General features: G+C 38.0%; 1 long non-coding RNA gene across 1 annotated transcript; it reads right to left on the bottom strand.

Annotated features, from left to right (window-relative positions):
• Positions 1 to 4,914: 4,914 nt before the first annotated feature.
• Positions 4,915 to 7,687, bottom strand: LOC106014355 (uncharacterized). The gene is made up of 2 exons (XR_001185609.5): positions 7,173 to 7,687; positions 4,915 to 6,919 (listed from the first exon to the last, which is right to left on the bottom strand). It is a non-coding gene; the product is annotated as an uncharacterized lncRNA (long non-coding RNA).
• Positions 7,688 to 25,704: the final 18,017 nt, after the last annotated feature.

The raw sequence follows: 25,704 nt of genomic DNA, 5'->3' as shown, positions 1-25,704 counted from the left end.
TCTAGTCCCATCTTAATGTGTTATTTTTGGAAACCAACTAATGCCATCGGATATTTGCAAAGTGGGTCACAAGTTAATTAACAGTCTGTAGAAATGGCAAACTTAATTAACATTGAGGATTTATTTTTCCCTTGTAAATACGGTTATGCAACTTGAGAACTGTAGTTAGTGAAATGAATGTATGAAATGTAGCAATAGGCCAGGAAGAATGCAGTGAATTATCACACACTTTGCTAAACAGTGGCCTATTAAATAACTTTCTAATTGAAATGGAATTAAGAGACATGCGACATTGAAAGTAGATTTAAATATCAATAATTTGAAATGTAATTTTAGTGAATGAGTTCAGTAGTAACTAGACAGAAAAAAAATATACTGAATCTTATTTTCAGAATTTCAGAAGCAAGAGAGAAAATGTTTTACGCTGTATTTTATGGCATATCATAAGGCTGAAACTTCTTATGTGCAAGTAGAGACTTTCTCTCTATTATAATGAAAAAGAAAAATCATGGTATCGTGGCTTGCTATAGGCCAAATATATGCCACATTTTGGATTTTTTAAAGAACTCTTGAAATAAGGGACATGAGAGATCAGGGAGCCATTTGAATTGCAAGTCTCCTTAGTAGATTTTTTTTTTTCCAATGTCATATATTCAAAATGGTGAGAAAGTATAATTTACTTTTTACTTATAATTTTACATTCTTGGTAAATAAAAATGTGAAATTCCTCTTACAGGATTTGAAACCATGTGTCTTTAGACTTAAGACTGACATTTCTCAAAAAAACTTTACTTGCCACATATAGGCTTGTTGCCTATAGTTTATGTTTGTATGCATAACCAAGTGGAAAGCAAATTTTTTACTTTAAGATGAGACATCAAAGCAAGGTGTATGTTGAAAGCTGGAAAAAATCTTTCCCTTCATTTGCCATTTTCTTCAGTATTTTCATCTTCAATAACTATGATCAAAACACGCTTTGAAATTACACATTAAAATATTTAATGTAAAATTTAGTGATTAACCAACAACACTGTATTTCCTGTCAGGTACATGACAAACAGCTGATTTTGCATAGCACAGGCCAATAATGTTAAAAATGGAAGAATAGTGAAAGAATTAGAAAGAACTGCTTTTCTTGTCTTTAGGCAATATTTGGCAGAGACAGATATGGGAGGTCAACAAATAGGTATGTACCTTGGGGAAGCTGTAATGAATAGAAAGGAATGGACAACAGGATGTCAGAAACCATATAATTCATGAACTACCATTCATTCAGGTGTCATTTACAAAACAAGGATTTTTGTTCTCATGTTGCTAAAAATTCTGTTTTCCATTTTCATGGTAAATTGTTTAGATCTACTTCAGACAATCCAAAGGCAGATGCCTAATTTAAAAAGCTTAGATCTCAGTTGTGTTCATCACAATGGAAATGGCAAGGCATGCTTAGGGACAGAAAATATTTCTCACTTCCTACACAAAGTAGTGGTTTGGTCAGTTTTTCCCTGACCAAAGTAGGTTTGTCTTCTGGCTAGATCTAGGGTCTGGAGGAGAGACAAAGAGTACACAGTTCAAATGAGATGGGTAAAGTTATTAGACACTTGATTCAAATGATTTAATATAGCATTTTATTAAGTCATGATCCAGTTATTATGCATAACAATTTGTCAGGCATCATTTCAATATGACCTCTACACAGTCTTACTCCATATGTGGGGTAAAGTTTTAGCTGTTAATGAAAGTGGAATAAACATTAATACTACAACTCCTTAAATGAATTAACTCACATTCCTGCAGACAAAATGTGGACAAATTTACAGTTAGTACATATCAGCCAAAATTAAGCTGCACTACTTTTATCAGTAATCCCAGCCCTGGAATTCATGAGCCAAGGGTGAAGGCTGGTGTAAATAGATTGAATGACATGAGTTAAAGGAAGAACTGAAGAAAAATGGTAGGAACCTAAAGACAATTTCAGGTCATGAGACAGAGTGAACAAGGTACCTGCTGTTGGAAATAAAACTTGCGTCAAATCTGGTGTCTTGGTAGGAAGAATTGATTGGCAATTAAAGAGGAGTTAGAGGCAGAATCTGAGTTGTAAAAGTTCTGTAAATTGATCATGTTGGTTAGGAAAAAAGTAACTCAGTGTCCAATTCTCACCTAACAAGAATACATGTATTGCTAAAGTAAAATGTGGTGAGCTTTCCATCAGATTACAGAGAAAAAGAATGTACTTACCTACAAGACATAAAAGTTAACAATACTTCATTGAAGTATTGCCAATCAAAACATATATATCAGAGATGGATACTTATGTACTTCTTGTTAGCCCTACATCGTTAGCAGTGAGGAAGTATCTCATGGATGTTCAGACCTGAACTAATAGCAACAAGGAAAATGCTAGGATTTGATGACACGGGTCTAGGACATTCATATTTCCTTCACTCTGAAATAAGATGAACAGGAAATTCCAAATCTTAGAGTGAATGTCTTGCTTTTTCAGTCATTTTTGAAAGAAGGCTACACAAAGAGAGCTCTGTCCCTTCCCAAACCTATAAAAGCATCTCAAGTAATCATCAGATCATGTAAACTTGATAGGTAAATGGCTTTTTTTTAGAGCAGGGTGACTTAGTCATGATGAAGACCAAATAACTGCAGCATCTCCCAGAACCTTATCTCCATTTTCCTTCTCCTCTACAACACTCTTGGTTCTTTCGGGTCTCTCCTGCTGTGCAATAGGCAGGAGTTTCTGCATCAGATGTCACTGACCCAGAGTTACATGAGCTGCAGACACAAGCTGTCACAAGATGTGACAGGCCTGATGTCAGATTCCTGTTGTGGCCCCACTGCCCCTTTTCTTAAAGCACACAGAGGCTCTGAAAGGAATTACAAGGTTACAGTAGCTTTTGTTTGAATACAATCTGAACAAGAATCTATTTTGAATAAGGATAGATTAAAGACTGTGATATGGTAGAAAGGCTTTGAAATAAATCTTCTCATCTACCACATCATTGAAAATTTCCTGGTTTATGGAACCATCTTGCAGTCACATCTGAATCTTTTGGAAAACCACCTCTCTTCAGCTAGTTAAGCACTGTGTCTGCTCTCCTCTTTCTGCAAGTCTTGGTCTGCATAGACTCCTGTTTTTCCCTGTTCTCACTACTGCTCTCAGGGAAGGAGACATTTCCTCCAGAAGTCTCCTTCAAAAGCAGCCATCTCCTTCATCTCTTCCTTTGTTTGAATCACATACCCTTCAGCTAAAACAAACCACCATTTTCCTGCCCAGCTTAAAAGTACACCATCTACAGTTCTTTACTAACAAAAGGATTGTGCTATTGGACTTGCCAGCCATCAGTCTGGGAAGAACAAGTAACTTAATTTCCTTCAATGTTCTTGAAAGAAAAGTATAAGTTAATAGCTTTGACCAGTGAAATGCCCATCTTGGATCTGTTGTCAGTTGTCCAGTAAGGGTTATTGGAGAAGACGACTGAAAGACAAAGAGGTAGCCAAACTGATGCTTGGAAAGTTTGGAGTAGCACATGCAAGAGAATTATTAAGCTATGCTTTTATTTTCTATATCATAAATACTTCTATTCATACCTATGGTTATTGTCCTACTGTTCATGATGTAATGCATTTTAATGAGAATATACAGTGTTTAATTTCTTATTGAATTCTAATAGATTGAATGTATATTTTATTTTTTTTTAGAAGTTTAGTCTTTTTGTGTTTAGGAAAAAAAAAAGAAACAAAAAATGAAGACTGATATATATACAGACACAATAAACACAAAATTATCCTTTTATTTGTACACACCAGTTAACAACACTTAGCTACCACAGAAAAGTGTCTTCAGTTTATATCTAGATCATTCAATTTGCTTTTTATATATAAGACTGCATCCATTCACAAGGAATAATTACTAAGTTTTCTCTATATGTGGAAGCTGTGTGTACTTTATTCTCTCAAATCACAGCAGTACAAGTAATCAGTCCATTGTTCTCATATAAGAATACAACTATGATTTTTTTTATATGTATACTTGTTAACTATGATTCAGGTAGAGAAACAGCAAATTTATTTAACATAAATGCTTCACCCATGAACACGCAAAACCTAATAGACTGTCAGGATGGGTATAGACAATGCCAGACTTACAGAAAACATTAGAAAGTCTACATCGATACTAATCTATTCTGCATCGTTTAGCTCAGTTCTGTTGGAAAAGCCAAGTCTTTCTTTCAGTTGGTCTGGTAAAGATTTCCTCTGGTCCACATCTGTGATCACAATAAATGTTAATTCAGGTGTATGTGAAAGCTTTTTGTAAGTTTGTCCAAGATAGATAGAAAAAGTAATCATGGACATACAGAAAAAAAAAACAAAAAAACAAAAAAACAAAAAAACCATTTGAGATAGTCTTTCTTGATAGGAACTGTCTTCTCTGCTTGCCTGTATCAGGGTCTACAAGAACTTGGGATCATTAAATAGTAAATGAAGAAAGATTGGAAAGAGATTTTTAGACACAAGCAAGAAAGCCTAAATCAGCTTGAAATGTAAGAACCTCTTCTGGAAAACCAGTTTCCTTTTATGAGAGTTTTTGCTAAATGAACAGAAAAAGGGGTCAAACAACATCATGCTGATACAGTTCTGAACTCCAGAAATGTAATGTGCTGTCCTGTAGGCCACTGCTACTGCTTTCTTTCTTGTGTCTTTTAGAGGAGTGTGAAGCAGGGCAGAGAAGTGCGTATCAGTGACTCAGAAATATGATTGCAGTTATGTTGCTGTGGGCCGTAAACAGCAGGCAACACAACATCTTTTTCCATGTACAGTTTCCATTGATATCTGATAGATAATCTGTCCATCAGATGTCTTCAGCAGAAGTGATTCAAATGGATATCTAATCACATGAAACTACTATTAGTGGTGACTTAGTTGCCAGGTAACATAGGAATCAAATCTACACATGAAGTGTGAAAGGGTGAGTTAAATCTTTCAGTTTTTGTAATACAATTTTCACAAATGTATAATACTAAACCTTTCCTAAGGATCTCATTTTAGGATGCCATTCTGAAGCAACACGTCTTATGGGGACCAAGTTCTGTGGTGCACAGCCTATCCTAAGCCGCAGTTGGCATCTCAAGCTGTCATCTCAGCTTGACTGGCTCCTGAAATTGGAAGTATGCAGAAAAAAATTCAACAATGCGCTCCACCAGTCTTACAGCATTCAAGCTTGAGACCAACAGATGACAGAGACTATCCTGAGCAACATGGTCTGAAAACGGTGAGTATGTTTCATTACGTGCCTTCCTATGGGTCACAGACAGGGATCTACGAGTGTGATGTGGCTTGTCTGAGTCTGGGTTAGTGAGGCGTGATTGTCTTATGCAAGTGGAGTACTGTAATCAAGGGGAACTTTTTCTAACAGAAAAGCATCTGAAAGATCCAAAGACAACACTTTGAGTTGCCGACAGCATTAATACTAGGATAATTACATGTGTGCTGCACTAAAACCATCTAGATAATGAGTTGTTTCTGCAATCTCGGATCCTTCTTGCCCAGATCCTTCTTCTGCCCAGCGTAGCAGGCTGTGTTCTCTTTAACGCTGTACGAACTTGTGGATCTTGGTAGCTCCTCACTGCATGGGAACTGCTGGTGCTTTCGCCTGTTCTTGCAGTTGCTCTGCACATTTGTTAGGCACGACACTTTTTGGGCAGAGTGGCTTGTTCAGATCATGTAGGGCAGGTTTCTCTCCTGTCTTAACTGCAGCGATACTTCCAATTTGCTGTTGGCCAGCAGTCCTGTTCCCACCAGCTCAGTATGGAGGGAAAGATCTATTTGCATGTTGCTGCCTCAGGCATGACTGGGATATTCTGGGTGTTCTCCATCTGCCATTACTGGGTGTAAGAAAGTCCAGAGCTGAGGCCCATGCCATCAGAAAGCAGAGGTACAAACTGAGCCAGGGTTTGTTTGCAGGGCGAGGGGAGTAGGCACCCCAGGAAGGCAGCAGGACTGTGGTGTTCCAAGGCAGCAGAGTAGGTAGTAGAGTAGGTAGGTACCTGTCCAGGTAGCAGAGTCTCCTGTGGTGGGGTCAGTCTGTGCTTGTGGGTGCCCCGGTGAAGCTGCAAGGGAGTGTGCACTGTGAGCTTCAGCTTGGAGCGTCATGGTGTCTCTGCTGGCAGCTGGCCACTTGGTTACAACTCATGTAAAAAAAATCAGTAAGACAGCCTTTAATTGAAGGCAGTCCTGTTCACACGTATTCTTTGACTGCTTCTACCACCAGTGCCAGCCTTTGCCACTTGCAGCCCTGTCTCTTTCTTGTGTTATCTTCACTGTCTTGTCTAGTTGTTGGAATTGAGGAGGTTTCTGTTCAACTGACTTTTTCCTCCATCTGAAGAAAGACTCAAGTTGCCAGAGCTGAAAGGCAGGAAAGATGCAGAGCCTCCTACTTCAGTTCATGAGGTGTGTGATGTCCCCAATGTTGAGAACAGCATCCATCCAGCATTTGAGGACTGCATTCCATCAGACTCTGATCATCCCGCTCCCCCGGTGTGTGACGGTGCTCCAACAGAACTTGAGGAGGTCTTCAATCTGGGGACCAGCCCACCCTAAGGACCGCCCTGTATAATTTGGAGCAGCACCTTTCTCACACAACCCCTTTTCCCGACACTTTGTTTTTATTCACAACTCATGTAACAATGCCTTTAAGTGTCCACCTCAGTTTTCCATCCTTTTCTCTCCTGTCCTCTGCACTATCATGTTGGCAAAACCACAGGGTGGCACAGGCAGCGTTCCCACTCTCTCATCTTCCTTTCACAGAAGGACGCTTTCCTCGATACCTCAGACACTGGTTTCTACAGAGGAAGATCGATTCTCATTTGATGGACCTCTTCCAAAACTTTCTCCGCCGCCAAGACACGCAGGCCTGTATGGAAGAGGAGAGGCTTTCTTCATACTGCTTTTGACTCACATGCTGTGGAAATGGCATTTCTTTTATGAACAGCACAGTCTCATGACTTCCACTGAGTGAAAGTTATGATAAAGCCACCAGTATCTCTCCCAATCTGTTTCTACTTACCACAAGGCATAATTTGAGTACACGTTAAGGCACCTTTTTCACACTGCCAGATGTTCAACCTTAACAAATAGTTAAGAACACTCCTAGAATTCAGGCTTACCTGTAAGCACTGGAGCTTCTGAGTTGGTGGGGTTTTATTTCTATTTACTATTATTATTATGTTTTTAAGGGCTGGAAAGGGAGCTCAGAATCCACAAGAGTAGTTTCACTGAAAACAGACAAGCTGAAGGAAGTACTCCAACTCCTCAACATTACAGAACTGTAAACCCAGGAACACTTATCTGCCAGCTTCTGAACCTGAGTCACTTCCACGCTGCTTCACAGTGAAGTCTCACTACCAGGGTTCTACTGTACTGAGAAGGCACTGCCAACCTAGCTAGCTCATAGAGTCGCTAAAAGTATTTCACATAGATGGCAGAAAGCATGAAGAAAAAATAGCCCACAGGGGAACACTAAGCCCACTTCACCACAACAGCAGAAAGGCACCCTAGACAACCCTAGCCTCAATTCTCTTCCACCCCCAAAGGCAATTCCCCACAGCTCCTCAAGCTTCCTATATAGCAAAGGTCAAATGACCCACACCTGGCAGATTTTACTTCACAAGGGTGGAGCCAAGAGACCTTGTGGAATACACTCCTCTACCTGGCTTCAGTCTTTTATGGTCAATTGCTCCTTATCAATAATAGAAATAACCTGACAAGGGGCTTAATGGTTAGAGTTGACCTAATGAATTAACTACAAAAGGTGCGCAAGGGTCGTATTTCTGTTAGTCATTCTGTCAGGAAAATTAGTACAGAGCCTGTTAAAATAAATAAATAAATAGATAGACAGAGAAATAAAAGAAATAAAGAAATCAAAGAATAAAGAAAATGACCTTAAAGGCAAAATTGCTATCATAGATTTTCATCTGTCTAGTCACGACAGATAAAGAATACAGCAATCAGAATTACTTTTCTTGGTATTAATGTTATTTAAATCTGCTTTTCTGAGATGTCTTCCTTATGTAGGACTTTTCAAAATCTAGCCCTGTGACCTCTGACTACACTATTTACTTCCGCTGTGTATAAGCTATCACGTATAAATGCCAGGATCCAGATCCTCACTCACTATTTAGGTCAAGGACTGGGCTGAAGGTCTGAGCTTTGATTTGGTTACATGCTCACATTGCTGTTTCCTGGCAGGTCATGGGAAGAAGATTGGATGGCTTGGGGGAGCTTATGTACGTGTGGCTTTTAGGCTGCAGCCAAAGTGTTCCTCTAGATCTGGAAGTCTGAAGAGGGTTGCAGTCTCCAAGCTCAGATACAGCCACACGTTAGTCTGGCGCAACTGATTTTTGTGTTCCTTGCACTGGCTTTTCCCTCACCTCCTCTTCAGAGCCAAGGACACGCGTCTCTTTTGTGCTACTTTGTTAGTAAACAAACCAGGATAGATTAAAGCCTCTATCTTCAAGTCAGTAAGATACTGGGCTACAAAGATGGTGAAGGGCCTAGAGGGAAAGACGTATGAGGAGGTCACTGGGCCTGTTCAGCCTGGAAACGAGGTGGCGGAGGGGAGACCTTGTTGCAGTCTACAGCTTCCTCGCAAGGGGGAGTGGACGGGCAGATACCGATATATTCTCTTCAGTCCCCAGTGATAGGACCCACGGGAATGGTGTCAACCTGAGGCAGGGGAGGCTTAGGCTAGACATCAGGAAGAGGTTCTTCACTGCGAGGGTTGTTGCACACTGGAACAGGCTCCCCAGGGCAGTAGTCACTGCACCAAGCCTGCCTGTTGGCGTTTAAGAAGCATTTGGACTGTGCACTTGGTCACGTGGTCTGAATTTTTGGGTAGACCTGTATGGTGCCAGGAGTTGGACTCAATGATCCTTAGGGGACCATTCCAACACGGGATAATCTATGATTCTATACCAGCCTTTGGTTTCAGTGAGAATTCAGGCCCTGAAAACAACCAAAGTTTCTTCTGGATGGTGTTTTTTCTGAATAGGATAACTTAATTTCCCTTTTGAAGACTTACAAGGATGTAGTAACAAAAGCAAAGGCAGAAAACAGCACCTGAGGCACAGGCTACTTTTCAGCCTGCAGCAGACTATAGGTATTGTTATAAATGACTGAGTCCCAAATAGGGTTACAATCAAAGTTTACAATTTATTAAAGGAATAGAGGTAAGCAAACAGTGCTGGGTGCGCCGGGAGTCTCTGCTCCACCTAGACGCACACCAGTTACATCAGGCAGCTGGTTTTTATGCTCCTAGGCTAATACATATTCACCACCACTTTTGGAAAAGGCAGGGTTCTTATAATTAGTTTCCTGGCACCTGAACCATACCATGGATGCATACGTATCAGTCTCTGGCGGTCCCTCTGGGGGTTGCTCGTACTGAAGGCTCATAGTCTTCCTCCCAGGCTTCGTCCTTCGTTCGTTCTTCAGCTTCCCTCCCCCCCCCCCCCCTTATTTAGTAGTCTCTGGGCCAGATGTCAGAAAGTTCGTCTCATGCAATAGTCAGCAGTTATCTCAGAAAACTCCCCCCTATTCTCTTATCTCCCAGACCCGATTCTCAAGGTTTACCCTTCAAACCCTCTATCAACATGAACTGCTAGACCATTCTTTTGCAGACCATTCTTTGATACAAGAACTATATACACTAACCACTCTGTTTCTCTTGGACTTGTATTTATACAAGAGGTTGTAAGACAGAAGGTCACATTTCTTTACGATGCCCTAGCATTGTTCCATATTGACACGAATCAGATGAACATATTTCACAGGATGATATTATCATTTCAGACAAATATGATCTACATGATCACGTGAAGTGTTCCGGCATGCTTACACTCTGCCAAGGGCCTGAAAATGGGACCTTCATTTTAAGACTGTGTGGAAAAGAAAACAAAAACAACAACAACACAGAAGGAACTTTTCCTTCACCTAAATTTTATTATTATTTTGCAATTCCTGCAGGTGTCCACAAGAAAATTTGCCCCACCCCCTCCCCCCTCAAAACAAACAAACAAAAAAATACATTGTGGCACAGAGGCATAATTTCAGTTCACACCAGTAGATGTTCTTCTCACTGAAGCACAGTTAAGCCCCACAAAGTGCCAAAAAACTGCCAAAACCTAATGTATTTCCAAGCTAGTTGTATATGTTCACGTTATTTACTTGTCTCGTCTTGCCTTCAGGGTTTGACCTGTCTGGGGGGGGCGGGGGGGGGGTGAAGAGCGTGGGAACATGTAATGCCGTGCAAGGTTGTTTGGGTGTATGACTGACAACATGACTTTAAATTTTTGAACTCTTTGTACAGAAGCAAAATACAGAAGAGTACACTGTCCCCAAGGGAAATGTGGAAACTACCCGTTGCTTCTCAGGTTTAAAGTAAAAGGTATAAGCACCTGTTAAGGGGTAAGAAAAAGTGTAATCAGCTGTTTGAGTACAATTCTTACGTATAAAGGCACATTTTCCTCTCCAATTTCCAACTTGGAGTGCAACATTTTTCATCGTGCTCTTAGAACAGGATTCTGATTCTAACAATGGTTCCTAGTGCAAATTTTCAGAGAAGAGAGAAGCAAACCAGTCCTGACTGCTTTGAATGGGATGGAGAGAGCAAACAAATGTAAATGAGGAAAATAAACCTGTAGGAATGTTTTCAAATAATTGTCATTGTCCAAAAGCTTTAAATTGGTTGAATCCTTGGAAGTTTATTAATGGAAACTCAGGTAGCATCACTGAATTTGAAGTAGTAAGAGAGATTTGCATCATTGCAGAGCCTCAGTCACAGTTTAAATTGGCACTGCCTCTAACTTCACAAGAACAAAAGAGAAAAACACATCTTTCTACTGTGTCAGCTACTGGCAGACTTGGGGGGTGTGGGGGGAAAGACGGTTGTTCAAATTAAAAAGTAATGTTTTCTTAGGACATTTCACCCAATACGTAATATTTAGGAGTAACCAGACACTACAAATGAAAGGGAAGATGAAACACTACAAGGTACTTGTGTGGCCTTAATTTACATGGCAATTGATTACAACCACAATCTGCAATGATTACACCATTCTCCCTTGAGACAGAAAAACGGGATTCCCATATTACTTAAGGGGAGTGTAATCCTTCTCAAAATATGAGGGTCTGAGGTACACACAGCTGAGTACTGAAAATCTTAAGACTGGGCAGCACCGAACTCAACTGAGAAAGGAGGAGGAGTCTCTTTGGACCTTCATGTAACAGAAAGGAAACTCAGATTTTGGCCCTAAGCAATTGTTCTTAGAGACAGGCTGGGAGCTGGTTCTTTTTAACCCAGCATCCATTTCCGCATCTTCAAAGTTAAAGAAATGGTTGATTGCTCTGTTGAATTGTGTTCCAGGCGGAAAAACTCATGCTCCTATTAGAAGAAAGAGCTTAATGTCTTGCTTGGGTGCTAAAGATGAGTTTTGCATTCAGATGTACCCCCTCCAAGACGAACAGCTACCTTTGCTTTGTGGGGCTCATATTCTGCGTAAGAGATTTGTAGCTTCAAGCTTCATGATGTCTCCTCTCGATGAAGGGAGGAGGTTGCAGACGCATAAGAGGGCAAGAAAACTTCCCAAACTACATCACATTGCCACAAAACTACCTCAGCGTATTCCTGCCAGGGCACAAAACCCCTTTGCAAACCACCACAGATTAGACATTATGGCAAAAAAGGGTGGAGCACATTGTTGATTTTTTTCTGCATACTTCCAACTTCAGGAGCCAGTCAAGCTGAGATGACAGCTTGAGATGCCAACTGCGGCTTAGGATAGGCTGTGCACCACAGAACTTGGTCCCCATAAGACACGTTGCTTCAGAATGACATCCGGGGTGGTAACGTCACTTGGACCGTTCCTCCAAAATATTCCCTGTGTTGTGTGCTAAGTGGTACTGCCTTTACAGAGCCATTTCCCTGGGGACCACATCGGGGGACCAGTGGAGGGACAGGTGCCCATCTGTGCTCTTTAGTGACCAGCAATAGGATATTCAAGGCACCAAGCCTGTCGGAGTTTAAGAAGTGTTTGGACTGTGCTCTTAGTCATATGGTCTGAATTTTTGGGTAGATCTGTGTGGTGCCAGGAGAGTTGGACTCAATGACCCTTGTGGGTCCCTTCCAACTCAGGATAGTCTATGATCATATCATTCTATAATAAGCTGAATCACCTTCTTGATCTTCTATCAGCATCCATCAGGAATTTAAAGAGGACTTACACCATCAAGACTCAAACTCACACCATAGACTGGAAAGAAAACCTCAGGTTTTGAAACAAGTGTTTGCTCTGATATGCCTGAATGTGAGCTAGCAGGTGAACCTCTTGAAAAAAAAAAAAATAATAATCTAACACTTCCTTTCTGAACGCAGCAGGAAGGGTAAGAGTTGTAAAGACAGACATTTATCCTGATAGCTGTAAAATTCAATGGGAAAACTGCACTCAGTTGTGAGAAACCCAGGTGAAGAAAGATGTGGAAAGATTTGGTGCACTCTCCACAGCAAAGTGAGAACGACCCTCTGAGAACAAGACAAAAAGGGCTTGTTCTGTTTCCCAAGGAAGGGCAGTGAGGAAGTGGGACTGTAATCATGACCATGTCTTTGCTGTAAAGAGACAGCACAAAATTATCTGTTTACTCTAGGGTTAGAATACAATGTTGTAGATACTGTCCACACACAAGGCATTAGGATGTACTTAGTCACATTATATGAACAATCCCAGTTCAAAGCAACACTCAGCAACAGCTCTTCAGTTATAAGAGAAAATACTTTTATTCAGCATTCTATAAGGAAAGATATTTCATGAAACCTACAAGCAGCACCTTATACCTGTAATACAAAAAAAATCCACAAAAATTACTACACGCCATTTGAGATTTAATTTAATACAGGTATTGAAGAAAGCACATCTAGTTGCCGTTAATGAACAGCCTTGTTAATTACGGATATGGCTATACCCCTTTGCTAGAAATGCTCTGGTTTCTCTGCATTCCTTTTCTCCTTCTAAAAAAAAAAAAAACAAAAACAAAAACAAACCAAAACCAAAACCAAAAACAAACAACCAAACCAAACCAAACCAAACCAAAAAAAAAACAGCAAAAAAAAAACACAGTTCCTTAATGTGCTGTCTTGCAAACACTATAGTGAAATCACATCCAGGTCTACTGAGTTATACTGCACCTTTCGTATCATCATACACCAGATGAAGGTTTGGCAAGATGCCCATGTCCAACAAGCTGTTAGGGTGTTCATCCTCTTCCCTGTGCATTTACACAGGTTTATGGACCACACAACAAATGGGGACTGAGGTCTGGGCCTGACATGGCCTCCGGACATCCCCAAGGTCCTGCTTTTCTTCAATTTCTTTTAACAGAAGCAAAGAGGCAGAAGCTCAGCTCAACTCCTCTCACAGTTAGTTACCATGCCTCTTCTCCAAGGCGTTTCTAAGGGGTCCTCCTGGAAGACCTTCAGAAGCACAAAGGGTAGAGAAGGGCTTATCCCTGGAAAGCAAGCTAATCCCCAGAGACACTTCTCTTCAGGCTTCTAGCCCATTCTTCTAAGCATGTGAAGCAACAGATTCATCTGAGCAACAGCAGAACAGCAATGTGAGCTCAAAGCCAGCTGAGAGAGAAGGGAAGAATCCAAACCTCAGTCCTTTCTGACATTTCACAGACCCAAACTTTCTGACATCTGGCCCAGAGACTACTAAATAAGGTGTGTGTGTGTGTGGGGGGGGGGAGGCTGAAGAACGACCCCCAGAGGGACCGCTGGAGACTGATACATATGCATCCGTGGGATTTTTATGTTTATTCATTTATTGTTTACATGGAATTGTCTTTCTTATTTTCTTCTTAACTTGTATGCATAGTGAATGCTTATAATTTGCTAACTTGACAGTTTTCAACGTTTCTAGAAATTAATTTAGAAAAAGAAAAATACAAATAAAATTTAGTTACATTAATTACATGCAATTTTTTTGTGCTTTTCTGTATGCGTGTTTTGCTTTGGGATGTTGTTTTGTGACAGGAACGTGCCCATAAGGATGTATTTTCAGAGTTGAAATTTACTATGTAAAAACACTATTCCTGAGATAAACTGAATTCTGATCTTTTGTGGACATAATTTCATATTTAGGAATATGATAATGTTTGTGTAACAGGCAATAGAAATATGCTGCTGATCATAAATCAGTTACTTAATACTTGGCAGCTTCTTGAGGCAGACACTGCCACATGACATCCAAAACATGCAATATAACACTGTAATAAAATCTGTATACTTATATAAAACTGTAAAATATGTGACAGACAAAGTATTTCAAAAAATGCAGCAGCATTACTTACTGGCGGTTTTTAAGGATCTGTTTTATGAGCAAACAAATGATACCACAAGGCTGAACTTTGCTGACATTTCAGGGTATTATATGAAGCTCAGTAGTGTCTTCATATTATTCAGCCTGCTTGTCTGTGTTAGAGATGTGCCCTTAAGTTTGTATTTTTAGAGCTGACCAGCTAGGACAACATGATTTTTGTGTGAATAATATCCCCTTCTAGATCAGATTATTGGTCTAGATGGACCCTTTGTCTTTAGCTATGTTGCAGTTGTTTTACCTAAAGTTTGGACATTGATTAAAATATAAAATTACATTATCCATGCACGGTACTAAAATACTATGATGTGATGCTCAACTGTATAGTGTATATACACATCGTGGTATGACATGATGTACCTAGCTGTAGATGGTTTATCAGATCTTCAGAATTAACCAATGGCAGATATGTTCAGAAGCAAGGAAACTAACACAGAAACTCTCAAAATCTGCTTGAAGTTCAGTAACAAACTTCTGTAGTTAATCTGTACATCTTTTCTGTTGCAGGAAGAATGGCTGAAAACATGACAGACACTAGTATGGTCAGATCATGCTCTCTTTTATTACCCGAATAGCCTCACTTTTATAGCAAACTTAACAGGGGCAGATAGTGTCTCACACAAGATTATTGGTCAAAAGCACTCAGACAAACAACTGCAAGAAAACAACCCTACCTGCAAGAAAACAACCCTTGTGATTAGCAGTCACGTAGATCCCGTCCTTGAAGCCAGCTGCTGGCAACAATATTTTTCTAAATTCCTCAATTGGGCGATGTGGGAACACTGTCATGGGAACTTCTCATAGTCGTCCTGGTAGCTTGGTTTGCTCAGCTGCAGCAAGTCATGGGATCTTTGCTGCTTCAAAAATCCCTCAACACTTTTCAGTGAGTTCAAAGGACTTTGAATAGCCCCCACTGAATTTTACTGTGTAAAGTTGATTTGAACACAGATTTTACTCTGCGGCTTAATGTTTTACTTACACTTAACTTTTTTTTTTTTTTTTTTTTTTTTTTTTTTCCCTCAGTATAATAAAACAGAAAATGCTTTCCAATACTAGTTATGGTAGTACAGACATATGTTTATAACCTTGTTAAACTTGTCACACTTTAGTTTTTATGTTTTATTATTCATAAATAGGGGCTTCCAGATGAATGAATGTACATATATATGAATTTCTACGAAGTAGGTACCAAATGCATTTTAGGTATTGACTACCAAATGGTGAGAATTCCTTTTGTTTATCTCTGTAGAATTTCATCTCATACACATTTATTATACATTTTCTAACATTTTTATGTTGACTAATAGGAAGATTCTCATTTAGTATTTATTGGTATAGTGTTCTTTCATTTAAAAGTACATACTAAGTGATTAGCCTGCAACTCCTGACAAGCATTCTTGAAAAGGAAAACATAGTGTCTGCCCTCCCATTTCATATTTTTGACACTGCCACTAATGTTATTGTTACCTCTTTTTCTGGAATGAACTGAACCTTTGGAATGCACTGAATGAAATATTTGAGAGGATAAGCTATAATCGTATGATTAACGTTGTCTTGCTATGTGCAGTAGTCTCCTTTTAAGTCAAAAATCAATGTCATATGTGTCTTTGATTACTAATTTTTTAAAGAATTTATAGGTGGTTTAATCTTTTTGTGATATGTTAGACCATGACACATTTTGGTAAGAATAAGAGGTAATGATAATTGTAGTCTACACGCATCAGCATTCTTCAGTATAATTCTTTACTCACCTTTTTTTTTCTATAAAAATTACATAATTTTATATTTCTCAAAAGAACAACAAAAAGATATTCAAAATTAAATCACTTCAGTGTTCTTTCCAGCACTACTTTGATGAGCTATTGTAATAATATAATCATTTGAAAGATCACTCTTTACATCCATTTTAGTACCAAGAAATGCATCAAGAGATGACAACGCATAAGACATCCTAGAGACTTGATTGCCCCTTATAAATTTTATTATAGCAGCATTGTTGTAGTAAAGGTTGTGTCAGCATTTTCACTATAATGCCAGTCTTCAAGGGGTGATAACTCAGCTGTAAAAATTGCTATAAGCTCAGACTTGGCATACAAGGTCACAGACAGATTTTCTAAATGGCCAAAACATTTGACAAATTAAAGAAAATAATAAAATAATACAAATGTTTATATTTGCTTATAATGAATGATATATAAACAGGAATTAAAACAAACAAACAAAAAAAAAAACAGAGCAATTTTATTTTCTCCTTCATTTTATAATCTCTTTTCAGATACCTGCTTGAACTAGGATTTTGTTCCATATTTTAATTCCAGAGACATGCAGAAAAATCTACCTTTTCTTCTCATTAACAACATTTGTAGACTTTGAAGCAAAAAGCAGTTCTGAATCCAGAGTATCACTGGCTTTCATACTTGGACATAATTTCTGATGCTGTGAACCTACCATCACATTTTCAGCGTCCTTGTGTAGAAGAATTTCAATCTGGTGCTTACCTGATTACTTGCTTGTGGAGTGTGGGGAGTAAAGGTGTTAAAACCCACATTGCTACTCAATTTGCCACCCAAAATCCCCGAAGAAATCTGAAAGCTCAGAGAACACTAAGGTATACAATTACAAGAAAGTGTTGTGCATGCTTTCTTTACCTGCTTCTGCATTCAGAATCTAGTCTATCCATATGTCTGGGAGGCACTGCCTAAAATACATTAAAGGCTGGTATCCTCTGAGGTGTGCAGGTGCTCTATAATCTTGTAGCCAAGATAGCCAAGATTATAATCTTGCTCCATATTCTCTCTTGAGATTAAAATACTTGAAGGAGGGAGAAAACAGAACTATTATTTGTCAAAGCCAGGAGTATTTTTACACACCATCTGTTATTCATTATGTCATGAAAAACATAGGGAGAATGACTACACAGTACAGAAATGGTGGTTGGTACAGAGAACAGGATAACAGAAAAAGAAAGGGAGAAGAAAAAGACTCAGCTTTAAATACAGAATCAGTCTTTTAACAGCCAATATAATGCATTATGCTTTTCTGAATTTTTATTATTGACTATTAGTTATGATTCAGTTATATTTGGTTTAGGTGTAAAGGTAGAAGATGAGAGCACTGTGATGATGTAATTTGATAAGTTTATCTAACACATGCAAACTTCAATAACTTTCTTGGTGGGTGTGGGAAACAGGTAAAAACAGATTGCATAACTTTTTTTATGTCCCTGTTTTTCTGTCTTTTATGTCTGTCAGAAATATTTCAAAAATAAATTTAAAGCAAACATGTTTTCTTCATTATCTTCTTTTACCTACCAGAGGAAAAAAAAAAAAAAAAGTAAATTTAAATACAATTGCCAAAATTTTCTCTATTTTGTGCTTCTACAAAACAAAACAAAACACATTTACTTGTTCTAATTTTTCTAACATTAGATCAAAATATCCTCTTGAATAGTGTGTGACCATCCACAGCTACCATCTCTTACATTACAGTGAAATTCACCATTAATATCATAGAAACATAGAATCATTAAGGTTGGATAAGATCTCCAAGATCATCTGGTCCAACCATCCCCCTACCACCAATATTACCCACTAAACCATGTCACAAAGTTCCACATCCAATCCTTCCTTAAACATCCCCAGGGACAATGAGTCTACCACCTCCCTTGGCAACCCATTCCAATACCCAACTACTCTTTCTGAGAAGAAATTTCTCCTGATTTCCAACCTGAACCTCTCCTGGCCCTACTTGAGTAGTAGTGCCCCTTGGCCTATTTCTAGTAACCTCCGAGAAGAGGCTGATCCCCAGCTGCCCACAACTTCCTTTCAGGTAGTTGTAGAGAGCTATGAAGTGTCTCCTGAGCTTCCTCTTCTCCACACTAAAAAATCCTAGCTCCCTCAGCCGCTCCCCATAAGACTTTTGTTCCAGACTCCTCACCAGTTTTGTTGCCCTTCTCTGGACATGATCCAGGGCCTCAATGTCCTTCTTGTAGTGAGAGACCCAAAAGTGAACACAGTACTTGAAGTGCAGCCTCACAAGAGCAGAGTACAGGGGGACGATCGCCTCCCTGGTCCTGCTGGCTACACTATTTCTGATACAAGCCAGGATGCCTTTGGCCTTCATGGTCACCTGGACATACTGCCTGCTCATTTTCAGGCAAGCATCAACCAACACCCCCAGATCCTTTTCCTCTGCACAGATTTCCAGCCACTCTGTCCCAAGTCTGTAGTGTTGCATGAGATTGTTGTCCCAAGTGCAGGACCCAGCACTTAGCCATGTTGAACCTTATCCCATTGGCCTCTGCCCATTGATCCAACCTGCCCAGGTCCCTCTGCAGGGCCTTCCTACCCTCCGGCAGATTGAAACTTCCCTCCAACTTGATGTCATCTGCAAACTTACTGACAGTGCACTAAATTCCTCATCCAAGTCAACAATAAAGATATTAATGAGGATGGGCCCCAATGCTGACCCATGGGGAACACCACTGGTGGCCAGTTGCCAATGGGCACCATAGTTTTGTATTTTGTACTGAGTACAAACAAGCATGATACTTGTTTTTGAATTCTGAAAACTCTCTGGCTTTATACCTGTCAAAAATATCTTATTTATTTATTTATTTATTTATTTATTTATGCTGAATGTGAGAAGTCTGTATCTGTGACTCACTCAAGAGTATCAGACACACATATATTGTCTTTCTGTGGGTTTTAATCTTCCAAGCTCAAAGACAGCATATTGCACAGGATACTGAAGACATGTTTTAAAAATGAAACTTGATCCAGTCACCATTGACTAGGCATCAAGCATCTTCCATCAGATGCTAATAATAATTTAAGTAGAATGAGATGAAGTTTGAGGATTTGTTAAATTCTTCCAGTTTGAGGATTTACTAAACAGAATTCAGTTAAAGATGAGTCTGCTCTAAAAATTATCTTGCAACTGTATCTTCTTTTGGAAATGGCTTTGATGTGTCATATCTGACACCTGGAAGTTTTATGTTCTCCAGGTACATTGTTTTTATTCTTGGTTCATCTCCAAATTCATCTTCATTGTAAGTTAAATCTAACTTCTGCTGTCTGAGGAACATTGCAAAGATATTCCCATATATTTTAAATATGATTCTAAAAAGCTAATACACTCTTTTATTTTTTCTGAGTTGTTCTGTTACAACATTTTCAGTAGGTCTGCTCAACAAGTTGATCAATAGGCTTTGGTTAGTTCAGACTCAGCAGCAAGGCAAAGAAACCAAAATGCATGTGCATATCTCTCCAAATTTATTTTTGCTACATTAATTTCCTTTTTGAATTCAGAATCAGTTTTCAAATCTTATCGTCCATGTTAGAAGCCAAATTTGGCCCTTGAGAATAAGCCCAAATTGATCCTGTTAACTACATGACCGGATACTGTGTTTAAATGATGTAGGAAAATTATTTATTATGATTTTTTTTTTAATGTCCTTATTTATTTAAGATTGAAACACCCATTCCTATAAAAAAAAAAACTTTATATGTATCATGTAGTTCAAAATCTTGCCTCTTTTTATCCATGTAATAAATTTGATTTACTCTTAAATCGGTCTGGGGTTTAACTTCTCTATTTCTCATAACTGAATGCATTTGTTGCCCTCCTAAGGTCTGACTAAGTTTTAATCAGCATTCCTTAGCTCTATTATCTACACAATACTTTTCTAAGAACCACTTTTCATGAACCTTTTGATATTTTTTTTACATTATTGAGTAGTTCTACTTCTGCATTTGCAATATGTATTTTTATTTCAAGAATTCTGTTTAATATTAATCTCTTCAATAATAGTATCTTTAGAAAATAATAAATTAATACTTTATAAATAGGTCATTTATAATTCAACAAAATTACAATTCAATCATATTTTTTTTATTCTACTTCATCCAACACAATTTATAGAATTGTTACTAGAAAATCAAATAGATTTCCTTTTGAAAAACTTTCAGACACAAGTATGTAATCAGGTTTAGCTTAATGAATGTAATGTGTTTAATCATTTAGGAATAGAATATTTGTCAGTTCTCATAAATTTTTCAATCAAGGAAGAATATTTAAATAGTATGTAAATGAAAAAATAAGTTCATTACAGTGACAGAATTGTACAAGAGAGCTTCTTTTGTTACTAAACTATGCTAACACTGAGCATCTCATTCAGCATAAATATTTTGCTTCTCCTACATTTGTAGTGTCAAAATAGCTAATGTTCAACCACTCCATTTTTGAATGAGAAGTATGATAATTTAATTAAAGTTTAAAGTCTAGGAGCTACTGAAGATCATACATAATCCAATTACTTTTTATTCAATTAGTTTAATAGCAAACCACTTTGCTATAATTACAGTTAATCCCCTGATTTTACTCCTCAGCTGTTTATCAATGGCCTGTATGATATCTTTGAGGAAATCATACTGCAATATAATTATCAACAATCCCCAAAGGAATTAATGAACTAAATATTACTTAATTATGAGCAGTATTCCACTGCTGAATGGTTAGATTTGAAGATGGCAAGAGCACAATGGATAGTTTGATATTTCTGAGCCACTCTCCCTAGAGATTTTGAGGAGAAAATAGCGATTTCTCCCACTTGCTGATAATGAACAAAGAAGTGCCAAGATATAAGCTAAACTGTATCAAAGAAAAGAAGAATTGCAACCAAGCCCTTTTGATCACTGTTATTGTATTTTTAATATTTAAAATTGAGAAAGACCTTTAACATTATCATGGTCTCCTATGTGTATAGCAAGTTGGTATTAGTGTCTGTTACCTTGGATCCTTAACTAGATAAAGCCACAGTTTCATTGCTTTAAGGATATAAATGAAAAAAAAAATATATATATCCAGAATCCATTAACTGATTAATTCAGTCTCAGAATTTTGAAAGAAATTATCCAAATAATCCAAATTTCATTCTATTCACCACCATTCTCTGGGCCTAGCCATTCAACCAGTTTTTAACCCTGCAAAGAGGGTACCTGTCCAATCCATGGGCTGCCAGCTTCTCCAGAAGCATACCGTGGGAGACTGTGTCAAAGGCTAGGTCTGACCATGTCAGAAGTCTAGGTAGACTCTGTAAACAGCCTTTCCCTCACCCATCAGGAAGGTTACCTGGTGATAAGATAGAAGGAGATAAGGTTAGTCAGTCTGGGCTTGCCTTTCTTGAATGCATGATGGCTGGGTCTGATCCCCTTGTTGTCTTGCACATGCTGCGTAATTGTATTCAAGATGACCTGTTCCATCACCTTTCCTGGAACTGAGGTCAGGATGACAGGCCTGTAGTTTCCTGGATCCACCTTATGACTCTTCTTATATAGGGGCATCAAGCTAGGCTTCTTCAGTAGTCGAGTGAGTAAAGAGTTATCAGTATCTATCTGGAGAAATGCACATTTCCATTGTTCTCCACTGAATTTAATGGGGACTGAGTTGGAGCTAAAGTTAATCCCAACTTTCATCTTTAGATGAGTCCTGAGTGACAAAGGCCATGATTCATCAACAAATCTGGTGGAAGTGTTTCAGATGAAATGGTTAGGTCTTATGTTCTGACATTCTATTTCCCTGTTTTTGACTTGTGTAACCTGATGGTTACACAAAAGGCAAGATATGATAGGGTCTTTTTATTACTATTGTTTCAGGAGGATAATCTTCCTCCTAAAAGCTTGCCTGGAAGCAAATATGCTTGTGGCTAAATTTAATTTTTGGCAATGTGAAATCCTGGAGAAAGACTTTTGAATACAATTTAGCAGACATTTACTCAGGCAAACTCAGGACCTATTTAATATATATTTCATATTTTTCAGTTTTACTTCAGTTACTTGAAAATATTTGGAGACTTAATTTTTCACCCTCTTACTTTCATAAAGATGTGACCTATTCAGGAACACCCTGTCACCCTGCATGTTGAAATCTATATTTAAGGTCAGACCACTAACAGTTACCATGATACAAGTGAATTCATAGTCTTTCATTTGTTCTTGATTATGAAAAGATGCAAAACTAATGCTGATTTTACTGTTTTGTATTTTACTGTTGAAATAGTGTTCTCCTATTGTTTCTAAGGAAATGGAAATTCAAGAAATTTGTTGAAACTGAAAAAAAAGTCAGTTTAGTACATGGAAAAAAAATATACAGGATAAAAGACAGAGGCTTCATTGAATAGTAAAAATAAAGATAATTAAAAAGAAAAGAGACACTTCACTTCAAATTTAAAACTTCTTAACGAGGTGATATAAGTGTCTGACTACCAAAGTGGAAATAGTATCACCTGTGTTTTGATACCATCTGTCTCCATATTTTATTGAAGGAACTTTGAGCCTGAAATAAGTAGACCATACTAATTATGATAAAAAATCTTCTGTCCAGGGTAGTGTTGGCTGACAGTGTCACAGCAACAATCACACAGCACTGTTCCCTGTACTCTTTCACCTACTTGTTATCTGAAATCAGTAATATTCAAACAGGCATTGAAATGAAATTTTAATGTTCACAAAGAGCATCTACACTTCCGAGCCGTCTTTGAAAAAGTTTCTAACAACAATGGAAGGGGGCAAAAGCAAATTAGGCTCTGTGGAAAGACATTTTGATTTCAAGTAAAGGTATCAGCTGTCGTTTAAGGAGAAAATGATTAGGTAACTATTTAAGGTAACAGATCTTTTTTTGACAGAATTGAACAGTTTGCAAGGAGATCTGGGGAGGCAGCACATTTAGCAGTGGAGTGATAATGAATAGAGATGAGACAAGATTAGCCGGAGGGAGTTGATTCTTCTCACCCCTAGAGACAGCACAACCCAACATGACAGTGGTCAAGCTGTGAAAGGCTGCAAGGGGGATCAGTTAGCTACATTTCTGTCAGTTCTGTCTCTTCATGCCTTCAGACACTATATACCCCACAGTAAGCTGCAAGTGTGACAGCACTGGGCAGAAAATTACTTTTTACTTAGGCTTTGCAGGCAGTATTTTATATTTTGGTTCAGAGCACGTCAGTGAGAAGTCCAAGTGTATGTGCTTTATATATTGCTTGTACAGTACAGGGGAGGAAGGTGTGCCTCCATCAGTCAGGCCATTCTCAGTTGATCTTTCCTTGTGTCCTTATCTTTTTTGCTATTACAGCATATTATTCTCACAACCTTACATTGAGGTCAGCTTTTATTTCAAGACAGCATTAAATGTTACATTCGAAATTGTCACAAAGTCACCTCCCTGTTTGCGCTGAGAGTTCTCTGATGCTTTAACAAACCTCCAAAATTTAGATAATAACACTTGAGCATCCAGGCCTCGCAATCAAGGGACTCACCTTTTTCCCTTAAATTTTATTGTTAGTTAGGAGGAAGGCTGGTATGTAGCTGTGCTTTCCTGTGGGTTGTGGCACACAACATTCCTTCAATATGTGGACAACTACATTTTCAGGTAGACAAGATCTAAATTCGTATTGCTCCTGTTTTAATGAAAGTACTTTCAGTATCAGGATAATGGCAGTGGAGGGACACTGCTCTAACTTCCTATTTAATGTAGGCCAATAAAGCCTCCTACATTTTTCAGTATTACTGAGGGTCATATAAGATCATTATAACTTATACTGGTTGTTGTAGTTAAAAGGAATTATTTTTTCTCTTGAAAATAAGATAAAATTAAATTTGAGAAGTATGGATGTGGGGTTATCCGATATTTCACACTGCATTGTAATTTTATATAAAGAATTTAATTCCTTAATATAAGGAATTTAATTCCTGAACACCTACAAAATGCCACATTAAATATTATCTCTTTTCATACTTATACTTTAGTGGATACTCTGTAGCTCATTTGTCAGAAAGATTAGTCTCTGATATCATTTAGTCCTTCTCCAGTTCAAAAAAACATACTAAAAAACAGCAGAAAATACAAGCATTTAATCTGTAGCTCAGATCTGTAACAGCAGTTCTCATATATTAGCTCAAGAAATCAAGCTTTGCAAAATACAAACAGCAATTCAAATTTCTGACCTTTAAATGAATCAGATTAAATGGACAAGTGATATGAAAAATATCTTATACCTTACTGAACCATGGGAGATCTGTCACAGTTCTGCCAGCATGAACTGAAAAGGCCCATTAATGATCTACCTCATGCAATATTTACTGCTCCTGTATCAAGTGGGTCCACTTGTTATACTAACATAGCCAATGCCAAGAACACTGCAGCCTTACAGATCAGTGAACAATAGTAAATCAGTCAACAACTGCCCTCTGGAATTACTGCATAAAATTTATCAAGCCTCAACAGCATCCCAGCCTTCTCTGTTTCTCTGAGTTGCTATGGAGTAGAGAACAATATCTCTTCTGTTTGTCTTATTTTATTTTATTTATTTATTTATTTTTAAACAAGCAGTCAGAGAAGGGAATAGATTTCCCCTTTTCTTCTTCACCTTTGCAATTTATGAAGACAACATGGAACGAGATTTCTGGATTTTTTTTTAATTATTATTTTTTATTTTATTTTATTTTCTTCTTCTTTTCCAATTGATATTCTTATCTTGTTTGCTTTTTCACTCTGGAAATGCTTAGTCAACCACAGGAGACACAATGTACTTCTGTTTAAGAATTCAGTGCAGAATTTCTCTCTTTCACAGAAACACTGCTGTAGGTCTTATAAATCAGGTAGCTAAATCATGCATAAATATAAGTACATTTGTGCCTTCTAGACCTGTTTCTAGCATCCCTAGTTTCAATGGTCAGTAGCGCAGTTGGGTAGACCCTTTTGGTCTCTGAATATCATCTCTCCACCATCACAGCCATTGCTGTGAGTACATCAGTAATAGTGTAGTGGCAGGAAAGTTGTAAGCCGAGTTTAAGATAAAAGGAAAAGTAATGAAAAAACAAAGCCAAACAAAAAAAAAACAGACCAACAACTGTGTCTATACTTACTAGGAGAAAGATATTTCATCACAAGTTTCAAATTTTTATCTTCAATTAATTAAAACTTTGGAAAATATTTGTTAATAATGTCACTACAAAACCAAGGAAGATGAGAGTCAATATTCTGCTTAGACCGAAACATTAAATAAAATGCATATACCTCTTGCCCCCCAAAATAATAAACAATAATATATTTTCTTCAAACAGAATAAAGACTTCCCAAAACATTACTTTACAGAATGCCCTTTAGACAGTCACCTTTGTGAAAAAACAGCTTGTGTTTAAACAAAATTGCTTTTTATAAAATGAAATATAATATTAAAAGCAGAGCAGTTCATAAGGATATGTTTGCTATGAAG

The sequence above is a fragment of the Anas platyrhynchos genome, chromosome 1 (genome assembly GCF_047663525.1).
Source record: "Anas platyrhynchos isolate ZD024472 breed Pekin duck chromosome 1, IASCAAS_PekinDuck_T2T, whole genome shotgun sequence".
Taxonomy (NCBI): Eukaryota; Metazoa; Chordata; class Aves; order Anseriformes; family Anatidae; genus Anas; species Anas platyrhynchos.
This window is presented reverse-complemented; position numbering and strand designations above follow the sequence as displayed.